General features: G+C 46.1%; 1 protein-coding gene across 1 annotated transcript in view; it reads left to right on the top strand.

Annotated features, from left to right (window-relative positions):
* Positions 1-12185, top strand: part of Arhgef3 (Rho guanine nucleotide exchange factor 3) — a 277071-nt gene that overhangs the window by 35927 nt on the left and 228959 nt on the right. The gene's annotated exons all lie outside the window — the stretch shown is intronic.

Below are 12185 nucleotides of genomic sequence, written 5' to 3' on the forward strand. Positions count from 1 at the left end.
GGTGGTGGTGGTGGTGGTGTGTGTGTGTGTGTGTGTGTGTGTGTGTGTGTGTGTGTGTATGTACTCATGCATGTAGTAGCTAGAGGCTAAAGTCAGATGTCTTCTTTGATCTCTCTTTGCCTTATTTACTAAGGGCAGGGTCTCTCATTTAAACCTAGACCTTGTAGGTTCACCAAGTCTTTCTAGCCAGCTTGCTCCAGGAAATCCTGTCTCAGCCTCCCATGTGTAGAGATTATAGGTGGACCACCATGCCTACTTGGCATGTATGTGGGTTCTGGGGATCCAAACTGGCATCCTCACATTTTGGCAGCAAACTGTTTAACCCATGGATCCACCTCCTCAGCCCCCCCCCCATTTCTGCTTTTTAATTAATTTGTTTGTTTGTTTGTTTGTTTTCTGATACAGGGTTTCTCTGTGTAGCTTTGTAGACCAGGCTGGCCTCGAACTCACAGAGATCCACTTGCCTCTGCCTCCTGAGTGCTGGGAGTAAAGGCATGCACCAACACCACCCAGCCATTTCTGCTTTTTAAAATGCATGTTATTCTGGCTGGCTGTTTTATAATCTTTTAAAGAATTTAGTGATGTATCCTGTGATGTTTTTGAGGCAGCCTGTGTGGATCTCTGTGGTTTTCACACCACAGCAAGTACGAGGAGCTTCCATCTCACTGATTGCTGAGCCAGCTCATGGTGGTTAGACTGGCTTTGGGTTTTGTGGTGTGTACCGGCGTATCTTCCCTTGGGCACACAAGCTAATGGTTCTTCATGGCTACCAAGGAGAAGAGCTGCTGGGTCACCCTGCATACACACTTAAGGGTCTAACAGACATGACCAGCTCACTTGGAGCACAGTTCTGCTTGTCAACTGGGTACCAGGGTTCCTGTTTGCCCACCCCCTGCAAACCTCAGATCTGTCCCTTAATTTTTGCAGTCTGCAGGGTGAGAAGCATACCTCTATGTACTGCTCTGGGGTTGTCATTTTTTCTCCTCCTTCCTCTGGGGAGGTTCATCTTGAGACTGTTGCCTGGTTTCATCCCACATATACCTGCAAGCTTCTGCCCTCACAGGGAGCTAGCAACCTCTCCTGAGACCCAGGCCTCTATCCCGCATCCCTGAGCAGACCTGGCCCCCTCTTCCCAAGTTCAGGTGCAGCTTTACTTTGCCTTCTGGAAAGCATCCAGGCTGCTGTCCCAGGATTCCATTACTGCTCCAGTGCAGAAGCTCAGCCCTCTTTGACTCTGAAGGATTTTGAAGCCTAGGGTTAGATTTCTGACTTGAGGTGGGTTTATCTACCACCCGCCCCTCTGTATTACTGGCGACAGGCTGGATGTTTGCTGTGCATTAGTTGATCGGACTTCTGTGCTTGAGTTCTCACAGAGGCTCTGGAAGGAAGGAGTAGAGCTGTTCTCCCTATTCTGTGGTCATAGGTGACAGATGAGACTTCATTTAAAAGCAGCCCAAGGAGCAAAAAGGAAAATCATGATTTGGTCTCCTTGTGGAAACTCACCCTCTAACCGAGTGCTCTTGTCAGATAGTAAATGAGCCAGTGGCTCAGTGGTGAGGGCTTCCGTGGCTTTGGAGTCAGCGTACCTTGTTTGCAGTTGCCTCAGACTCTCGCAGCTGTTGCTCTGCCTCTGTGACTATTCTCTGAGTGAATAGGGGTTGAAAATGGGGGTGGGAATGTCCCCCTCCAGCAGTTTTGGCTCAGGGCCTCTGCATACCACCGGCAGCTCTGCTCTGGGTACTTTTGTGATCAAAGGCTTCACTCATACTCACCCAACTACTCCTATGGAAGGATTTCCTAACCTGAGCATCCTTGTCGTGGGAAGTGAATATATTGTATTAGGAGAAATGGGTCTACTGGGATGTAGTGGGAAGAAGTGTTTGGCTTATCCTCAATAAACCTAACTTAACACTCTGTCCTGAACTATCATTTTAGAGCCCATTCAAAGATCAAGAGGTTCTAGCCAGGGCCAAGTATGTTTCTCTGTAGTACAGCATTGCCTATCGTGTGTGAAGGCCTAGCTCCACCCCAGTACCACAGAAACAAATAGATGAATATATAAATGAAAGACACGCGGGCAGAGTGCGATTTCAAATGTCCCCTTAAACTCCCCTTTCTTACATATTTCAAAGACATAAAAATTTGGGAGACTAGATAGATAGCTCAGTGGTTATAAACAGGCACTGTTCTTGCAGAAGACCCAAGTCCAGTTTGTAGCACCCATATTGGCTCACATCTACCTGTCACTCTAGTTCTAAAAGATCTGACATCTTCTTTGGCTTTTACAGACATATGTACTCACACATGAACCCCCATAATTAAAAAAAATCTTAGAAAAATTATAGAGCATGGGAAGAGGTCTCAGATTTATTGTATTTCATTCCTTACTACAGTTTAAGCACATAGTCTAAGAGTGAGGAGATATTGTCCAAGTTCAGGCCACAGGGGTATTTGTTGCTCTCAGGCCCCTGGGGTCTGACTGACTGTGGCTCTTTCCCACAGCATCATAGCTACCTCTTGTGGGATTGGCTGATCACAGAAGCCTGATCCCTCTGGTTTCACAACTAGAGCTTATTATCTGGCAATCCCTTGAGGGAACTAGTCTTTGGTTGATGAATTGTTGAGTCATTCTGTGGCATTTATTGTACATTACTAAGTGTACTAGAAACACAAGGTGGGTGCGATAGGCATTCTCAGAGAACGGAGAATTGAGTGGGGGTGAGCAACAGTTGCATACTTGATGAGCATGGTTCAGTGGAAAGCTTCCTTTTGGGGGGGTCAGTGGAGAGCACAATTGTATATATCCCTTTTCTTAGTTAGGGTTACTGTTGCTGTGATGAAACACCATGATCAAAGAAACTTGGGGAGAAGCTTGGTTTATACTTCCACAGCGCTATTCATCATCAAAGGATGTCAGGACAGCAACTGCATTCAGCAAAGCAGGAACCTGGAGGCAGGAGCTGATGCAGAGGCCACGGAGGGTCGCTGCTTACTGGTTTGCCTGCTTACTGGTTTGCTTCCCCTGGCTTGCTCAGCCCGCTTTCTCATAGAACCCAGGACCACCAGCCTAGGGGTGGCCCCACCCACAGTGGGCAGAGCCCTCTTACATCGATCACTAATTAAGAAAATGCCTTATAGGCTCCTGGGGACATTTTCTCAATTAACTCCTCAGATGACTCTAGCTTGCATAAAGTTGACATGAAATTAGCCAGCACAATGCAGGACCACAGTTTGGCTTGGAACCTGCTTCACTTCATGAGGACAGGGCCTTACCAACCATGAAGTCCTCTGCGTAGGTAGTGCGGCGGTGCTTCTGAAATCTCTGGACATTTCATCTTTTAGCCAAGAACACCTATTCCCACAGTATTTATGGCTGAGCCATCATTTCTGGTTACTTCTACTTGTAGATGACCACTGGTCCACCAGGGGCCTAAGAACACCATATTTCTATGTGGTAACCCCAGGGAGTCAAGTTTCCTGCTGCACACAGCGACAATGACGAGATAACTGCATTTCTTTGTGCCCCAGTTTCCTCAACTTTGCAGCAAGGAAGGTGTCAGGCATGCAGAATTCCACGTTCCCTCAGGTGCAGAGAGAATTCTGAGGGGAAACTATCCTTGTCCATTTTTTAAAAAAGTGATAAATAGGTGTTTTCTAGGGAAAGACTTACACAGATAAGAGTAAGTAACTGCCCGAGGTCTTCCTGCTCTAGAAGATGCAGTCTCCACTCTTCTGATGCTCTCCACAACCCAAGAGCGATGCTTGTCCTTTCTATCAGTCAGTCCTTCCTGTGAAATGGACTTATAGTGAAGACTTCAGTCATGCTGGGGAGCTCAGCTGGAAAGACCATGTTCATTTGTTCATTCATTTACTAACTCATCCATCATTTGCACCCCATTACCCAGTAAGCCTCAGCAGTAAAGGAAAATGCCCAAGGAAGGATATTTCTTTCCTTGCATAGTTTCTACTCAAAGGTTGTATATATATGTGCTTCTTCAAAATAAAAGTCTCTTAAGGCTTGACTATTATATTACTATTATATTGGTTTCCATGGGAAATTGGTCCCAGAATCCATGAATATCAATCAACTTTAAAGATGCTCAACTCTCTTACATTAAGTTGTACCAGCCTTTTTTTGGGGGGGGGACACCAACCAGCTCCCAAATCATGTCACAGAGACTTATTATTATGAATACTCGGCCTTAGCTTAGGCTTGGTTCTGGCTGTCCCCCCTCCCCCTTGAACTTAACCTGTTTCTCTTCATGTACATTTTGCCTCTGGCTTTTTAATGTTTTTCACAACATTAAGTGGCAGGCTGTCTGCAAAGAATGGAGATAACCTCCTGTGTTTATTAAATCATTTCTTGCACACAGATTAAAAGTTTAAGGCCTCTCTGGGCTACATTGGGAATTTAAGGCCAGCTTAGCCAATGTACTGAGGATTTGACTTAAAATAAAAAGTAAAAAGAGGGCTGGGGTTATAAATAGAGCACTCGGGTAGTGTATGTGAGAACCTAGGATCAATCCCAGTACTACAAAACATAAAAGTCTGTACATGTTCAATACAAGTAAAAATTTAAAAATATGTATTTTAATGTATGTGTGTGAATGTTTTACCTGAATGTATATATGGACATCATGTACCGTGAGCTGCCATGTGGGTGCTGGAACTGAACCTGGGTCCTTTGCAAGAACAGCTAGTGCTATTAACCACTGAGCCATCACTCTAGCCCCCAGACTCTCAGGAGCCTGAGGGAAGAGATTTGAGAGTTCTAGGTCAACCTAGGCTACCTTACCTATAAAGACCTTGTCTCAAAAACCAAGCAAGTACATAAACTGTGGTGCTCTGCCTCAAGTTGAATCTGCAGAGCCCACGGTACTTTGAGTGATGGCTCAGTTAGGCATACCTCTCCTGGAAGGGAGGACCTCTGTGATGTCTAGTCCAGGATACTCCCCTGTATTAGCTACTGGGCAGATTACTTCTGATACCCCTGGCTTAGGGACAGCTTTGGTGGGCTGCATTGGCTGGAAGCAGTGATATGTGGGAGGACCCACATTGGGATTTTCCTAGGTGGAGACTAGAATGCTGTAACTGTTCTTACTGCTTGTTTTTGGCCATTCACTCCATTTATCAGCTTCCATCTCATCACTAGCCCGGAGCTGTTTTATTCATTGATTTTTATTAGCTCTTTGCTTACTACTTAAAGGGCTGTGTGGGACCTGTTCACCTTCCCCCAGCTCTGGTGACTTTCACCAGCTGGAAAGTACACCTAAGAGTTTATAACCCCAGTTTCATGACTTTCAATGAGTCACCTCCCCTCTCCACCTCTGCTCTCCTCCTCTCTACCTCTCTATCTCTCTCTACTTCTCACCTCTCCCTTTCCCCCTCCCTTCCCCACCTCTCCATCTTACTTTTATAAGCATTTCCAAGCAGCTCCTTAGAAAACAAGTTCTCTCCTATAGTAATAGGAGTGTTAGGAGGGAAAAAATAGAATCTTTCACTAAATGTGTTTGGTCAGTGCTGACTTAAGTTCAGTTAAGTAGGCCCTTCATGGAGGCTTTGTCAGAGCCTCTTAAAAGCTCAGGTTGCATGGCAGAGGCTCATCCCCTGTCAGCTGTTGGATAGATCACTTCTGATACTCAGGATCTCCCCAGCTCTTCTAATATGTGGTCAGGGCATGAGGCAGTGTGTATTTTACAGGTGAGGAACCAAGAAAGGCTGGGCTGTTCAGACCCTGTCCTAGGGCTCTGAACCTCAGGTTCAGTTTTCCTTGTATTTTTCCCCCACCAAACCAAAGCCTATTTATCCTTGTCCTGGCCAAAGGCAGGGTTTTGATTTGTTTGTTTGTTTGTTTTTCAAGACAGGGTTTCTCTGTATTGCTTTGGAGCCTGTCCTGGAACTCACTATGTAGACCAGGCTGACCTTGAACTCACTGAGATCCGACTGCCTCTGCCTCTTGACTGCTGGAATTAAAGGCGTGCACCACCAACACCCAGCTAAAGGCAGGTTTAGAATAGTGTTTTAGAGACTGTGCTGTGGAACCTAGTGGCCCAACATTCAGAAGGCTCAGGCAGGAAGATCAGTTGAGCCTAGGAATTTGAAGATACTGAGGGCAATGTAGAGGCCCATCTGGACAGAGTACAATCATCCCTGAAACAAACTCCCCCTTTCCTTCCCCCCACCTCCCAATGGCTGATCTCTACATAGGAAAGAGAGGATCATCTGAGCCTGTGGTGAGAGAGGCTGTGCATATTCCCTGGCTCCAGACCTCATAGCAAACCAGCGAAACATGTCACCTGCTTCCGTTGTGCAGGAGAGGGAAATGAAGTACCTGCTCCAAGGGCAATGAATGGTAATTTTAGGTTTTACATTGAAATTAGTGCTTTTGACCCTTCTTGAGGCATGGATGCACTCCATATGCGTGCCTCTCCTGTTCTTGGATCTCTTTCCCTCCCTCTCTGCACAGGCAGGCTCAGGGCCTTCTTCAGAATGGGCCTTAGCTACCGAGATGCAGAGGTGTGTGTTTAATCCTATCAGGAGAGCTTATAGTTATAATCTTAGTTCCAGGCAGTTACCCTTTCACTGGGTGGCCTAGGGGCAAAGGGAACGGCCAGGAGTGTGTGGGGATGGTGATGATTCTGGCTCAGTTGCTGAAGTTTCCTGTCTCCAACTGTGACCTAGTTTGCCCTCTGTTGCTGTGATAAACTCCATGACCAAAGACAACTTGGGGAGGAGAGGGTTTATGTCAGCTCACTTCAGATCACAGTCCATCACTGAGGGGAGGCAGGGCAGCGGCTGAAGCGGGAAGTGAAGCAGAAGCAGGGAGGAACCCTGCCTACTGACTCATGCTCAGCCAGCTCTCCTGTGCCCAGGAGTGGAGCCTCCCAACATGAGCTGGGGCCTTCCTTGTCAGGGACCAATCAGGATGATCTCACAGAAGTGGCCAGAGGTTAGTGTGATCTAGGTAATTCCTCAGCAGAGGGTCCCTCTTCCCAGGTGTCTCTTAAGTTGTGACTTAAAAACTAACCTGTACACCCTTCCTGTCCATGAAAGGAGATCATGGCGACACATGGTCCCTCAAGTAGATGTGTGGGCTCAGGGTGGTAAAAAGCACTTTGCTGTCTTCTCCACACTTGGCTGACATAGAGACTGACACAGTGAGTGCATGGCCTGAGTCTGTTACCCCCCATAAACCATTCGTCTGCCAGCTTCTGAGCCCAGGAGGAACTATCGAAGTGCTTAGCCTCTGCTTCGTCTTCAGGGATTTCATTGAATAGTAATTCACGTCCCTGCCGTGGACTCCCAGGTTCCCCCGGTGTCACAGCAGCCAAGGACTTTGCCTTCGTGGTGCCTGCCATCTGAAAGAGGAGGTGGGTAAGAGGCAGGGAGACCCAGAGAGCTTACTAGACACACACACACACACACACACACACACACCCCACCACCACCACCATTCATCTTTCTTTGTCATGCATTTTTTTTTTTTTTTTTGGTAAACCTCCTTAGTAAGTGCTGCATGCCTGCCCGTGAGCCTGGGAAACAACTAAACACACAAACCAGAAAGGGCTTCAGTGGTGCCGTGCCCACTCTCACACTGAGAACACAACTCATGAAGGGCAGCGATTAGAAGAGTATCTGAGGGGCTTGGGGCTGGCCCACATTCATTTGACAATGGTGACACTTACGAGTGAGTCCCTGCCCAACTGGGGCAGGCAGTGGTATTTGTCCACATACCTGCCCACTCTGGTTGGAGATTGTGTGCATCGTGCGAATCAACCTCCTGGGGAATCTGATAGAAAATTCCTGCTGGGCAGAAGTGGGGTAGGTTGCTGTGGAGGTAAACTGGCTTTTCAACCTTGTGATATTGTACTCACTGAGCTGTGTCAGGGAATGTGCAGACAGCTAAACTCTGCCTTGCTGAAGTGCCTGGGCATGATGAGGGTAAGGCTTGTCAGTGTGCAATGCCAAATTCTGGTTTTGTCTAGGATGTCCTGAGAGTGTATGGATAAGAGGCACCCTGCGTGGAACGATAGCCTTCTCTCTTTTTCATGTGGGGAACAGTTTTTGTTTTTAATGGGACAGTCATAGTTCTATTGTACTTTGTCACTTGGGTTTTTGTTCTGTGATTGTCATATGGATTGGTTTAAAGGGCAGGGAGGGACTGTTCTGCTGGGGCCTGTGGTGGACTGTGGTGCTCTATTGTATTATGGCAGTGAGTTAGAAGTGAATTTCAAAGACCATTTTAGTGCTAAAGATGGAACCAGAGAGGCCTTGCCCTTGAGCAGTTCCATAAGTTGAGTGAGTGAGGTTTTTGTTTGTGTTTTTTCAAGACAGGGTTTCTCTGTGTAACCCTGGCTGTCCTAGAACTCACTCTGTAGACCAGTCTGGTCTCAAACTCACAGAGATCTGCCTGCCTCTGCCTCCCGAGTGCTGAAGGTGTGTGCCACCAACACCCAGCTTATATTTATATTTTTAATTTCCTTTGAGATGGGGCTTATTCTATAACCTATGCTAGCCTGGAACTCATTGCGTAGCTCAGGCTGACCTCAAACTCACAGGGATCTTGCCTCAGTCTCTCAAGTGGGCTTATAGATATGACCACCATACCTAATTAGGAATATATTTTTGAATGATCAGTTTGCTAGTTGATCAGTATCTCATATTCAGGATGGTTTGCCTGCCTGTCTGCCTTCCTGTGAGAAAGCTATTAATAACATCTTTTGTTAGTATTGACTAGCACTATCAAATTATCTTATTTGTTCTAATGGTTTTTTTCAGATCTGCTTTTAATATTATTATTTTTGTGGGGAAGGATTTTTTCCAGACATATAATTCTATAATCTTTAATGAAATTTTGCTTCCTCTTCATTTCCAGTGGGTGATACTTGTTTTTCTTCTAACTGCTGGCAGCTCCTTCCTGGGTGATGTCCACTAGCGTGGCCTGGGCTGCGCGTTCTCTGCAGGGACTGTGATGCTCGCTCTTTCCAGCTGGATCTTCGTATCTCTTAAGGAAGCTTCCCTCTGGTCCTGTCTTCTGAAGAGTTAGTGCTCAGTGCTGGGTTCTGTCATGACAAGCACCAGAGGAGACATCTGCTTTTTGTTACTGATTTTTCCTTTGGATTCAGTTAATGAGATGAATTATATTGACCAGTTTCCTAATAATGTATCCTTCCATTCCTGGATAGAATAGAATTTAGTTGTGACCTGTAAATGAGTGTGTGTGTCTCAGAAAGGGGAGGCTGAGAGCCCAGCAATTCAGTGACATATTCAGGGTGGAAAGCCCCTGCCAGGGGTTGCAGACTTTCCTTGCTTCCCTGAGTTATTTGTGGAAGCCAGTGAGGGCAGTGAAAGGTAAGCATGGTACCTGCAGGCTTGATTCAATGAAAGATTTCCCCAACCTCACCCTCATGTCTAAAATCCTACCCAAACCCAATCTTAATTTGTCTCGGTGATTCTAAGTTGTTCCCTTTTCAAAATGAACTGAAAGGGCACATCACGTGTATTTAAAACAACAGCAACAAAATTTACATTTTAAAGATTTATATGTATGGATGCATTGAGTGAGTTCCTGGGAGTTACAGGTGGCTCCGAGTCACCATGAGGGGGCTGAGGATCTAACCCCAGTTCTCTGTAAGAGCAATAAGTACTCTTAACTGCTGAGCCATCTCTAGCCCCAAGGGTTGTTTTTATTTTATTTTTTATTTAGTTTTAGGTAAAATATGTTATGTAGCCCAGGCTGCCCTGAAACTCAGAGTTTTCCTGCTTAGCCTCTCAAATGCTGGGTATATATATAAGGCACCACTATGCCCAGCTCAAGGGTATCTTTGATGAGATATTAAATATCCTACTGGTGGGGTTTATAATAGCCAAGCTGAGCAGGCATGTGACTGTCACCTGGACTCAGATGGTAACCAATCCCCCGTCCCCATGTGAAGACCCGAGTCTAGGGCTTTGTCCTGGGAAGGAAGAGGGGAGTTGCTGCTGAGCATTCTCAGGGCCCTACTGAAGCACAGGACCCTCCTCCTCCATCCTTCTTTACAAGCGAGGCAAGAGAGGGACAGAAAGAAAAGCAGGGGCTACCAGTAGACACGGACTTGAAGCAGGTGGCTGGCCTCTGGCTGCAGTTACACACTCTGGTCTCTGACACCTTGAGAAACCCATTGACTTAATTATTAGACTTGGCTCTTCCAAGCCCTCATTTCATGCTACTTTACATTTTCTTTTCTTAGGTAATCTTGAAGTTCTCTTCAGAGATGGCATGTGTGGTAGAAAATACACACACTAAAATCTGGCAGTCTTGCAGTCTTCTTCCTGTGATGTTTTATGATCTTACACAGGGACATTACCTTTGTGAACCTTGTCTTCATCTGTAAATAGGATGCTATTAGTACCGACGTCAGAGGGTGGTTGTAAGGCTTAAACGAGATGGTGTGACTCACATGCCCAGCATACTGCCTGGCAGATGTGAGCTGTAGGCAGCCATTATTGCTTAGTAATGGCATGTATTCCTAGAAGTGCCATATTGGTGGACTAGATCCTGAGTGAACATCATAGAGTTCTTGTGTAATCTATGGAACCACTATTGTACACTCAGTTACTCCCTGACTAAGTCATCCTGACATGACACAGGGTTGTATTTGAAATGATATGAAAAGAGCATAATGGCTATCCTTGGTAGTCAACTAGACACACTAGGGAAGAGGAAACTTCAACTGAGAAATCACCTCCATCTGATTGGTCTGTGGATCTAAATAGATGTAGAAGGCCCCCACCCACCCACTGTGGGTGGTTCCATCCCTCAGCAGGATGGGCCTGAGCTATCTAAGACATGTAGTTGAACTTGAGCAGGCCAGTAAGCAGTATTTCTTCATGGCTCCAGCTTTGTGTTCTTGCATTGGCCTCCCTCAATAATGGACTGCGACCTGTAAACTAAATTAATCCCCCCAACCCAGGTTGGCTTGTGTTAGTGTTTTATCACGACAACAGAAAAGCAAACCAGGACAGCAGCTTAAGCCTTTTTTTGGAGGGGGGAAGCTGAGATGTGATATTAAAGTGAGCTGATAGCATCACAGCATCCCTCAAACATGGGCATTTTAGCATAACTTTAACTTTATAATTCTAAGTTAAAGTTTTCATAAACATATATTAGTTGCACAAAATAATGGGCTTCACTGTGGCACTGCATTTGTTTTAAGATTAATGATCATGTGGCATTTTAAGAACACAGGCTCTGGAACCACACTGCTTGATTCAGATCTTGGTTGTACCACTAACCGGGTGTGTTACCTCGGCTATGTTGCTTAACCTGTCTGTACTATACTTTCCTTGAGTGTAAAATGGGGCTAATAACAGGCCCTGACTTCTGAGGAGCTCTGAGGATGATGGGAGTGGATGTCTATGGAGACTCTGCAGCCTGCAGCCTTAGCCGGTGTGCAATAAGCCAGGCTTTATCAGCAGAAGCCCATTTACCTGTTTCTCTTTGGTGTCTTGGATGAGAATATACCTTGATGTTCATCTCTGCCACTGCTGTGTGTGCTCTTTTTTAATCACTGAGGCTTTGCCTGTCTCTACATCATCTGTTACAGAAAGGGAAGAGTCAGGCAGGTGAAGACACTTGCCATATAAGCCTGGAGACTGGAATTCAGTCCCTGGAACCCCAGGAGAGGATAAATTCCATAAAGTTATCCTCAGATCGACACACACACACACACACATAAAAAATAATACAGTTTAAAACTTAAAAAAAAAAAAAGAAGCTTGATGTCCCTCCAGCAGTGGGCAGTGTCCTATGGCAGTGGCAAGAGAGGTGGGTCAACTTTTGGGGAAATGTCATTATCCAAGGCTCAGCCTTTTGTCCCATGGGGACAATGTATGGCATTCACGGCGATTCATTCCTGGGCTTTGGTGACTACCCTATGTGGAAGGAGTTGGGAGTCAGGACAGGGTCTCCCAGGAGGGTGGTGGCATGCAAGGGCTGACAAGGGCAGAGAAGATCTGTTTCTCTTGGCTCCAAGGCAGCCAGGTCAATCAGCCAGCTGAGCAATGGAAAGGATGTGAGAAAATAAAAGGCACTGGCTTGGCGGGCTCAGTTTTCTATTCTGAAAAGTGCTCCATTCAGCTCCCCCTTGGCAGGGAACAGAGCCAGTTAACCCACATTTAATGAGATCTGGGTTAGTGGACACCCT

This window comes from Phodopus roborovskii, unplaced genomic scaffold, assembly GCF_943737965.1.
Source record: "Phodopus roborovskii unplaced genomic scaffold, PHOROB, whole genome shotgun sequence".
NCBI classification, from domain to species: domain Eukaryota; kingdom Metazoa; phylum Chordata; class Mammalia; order Rodentia; family Cricetidae; genus Phodopus; species Phodopus roborovskii.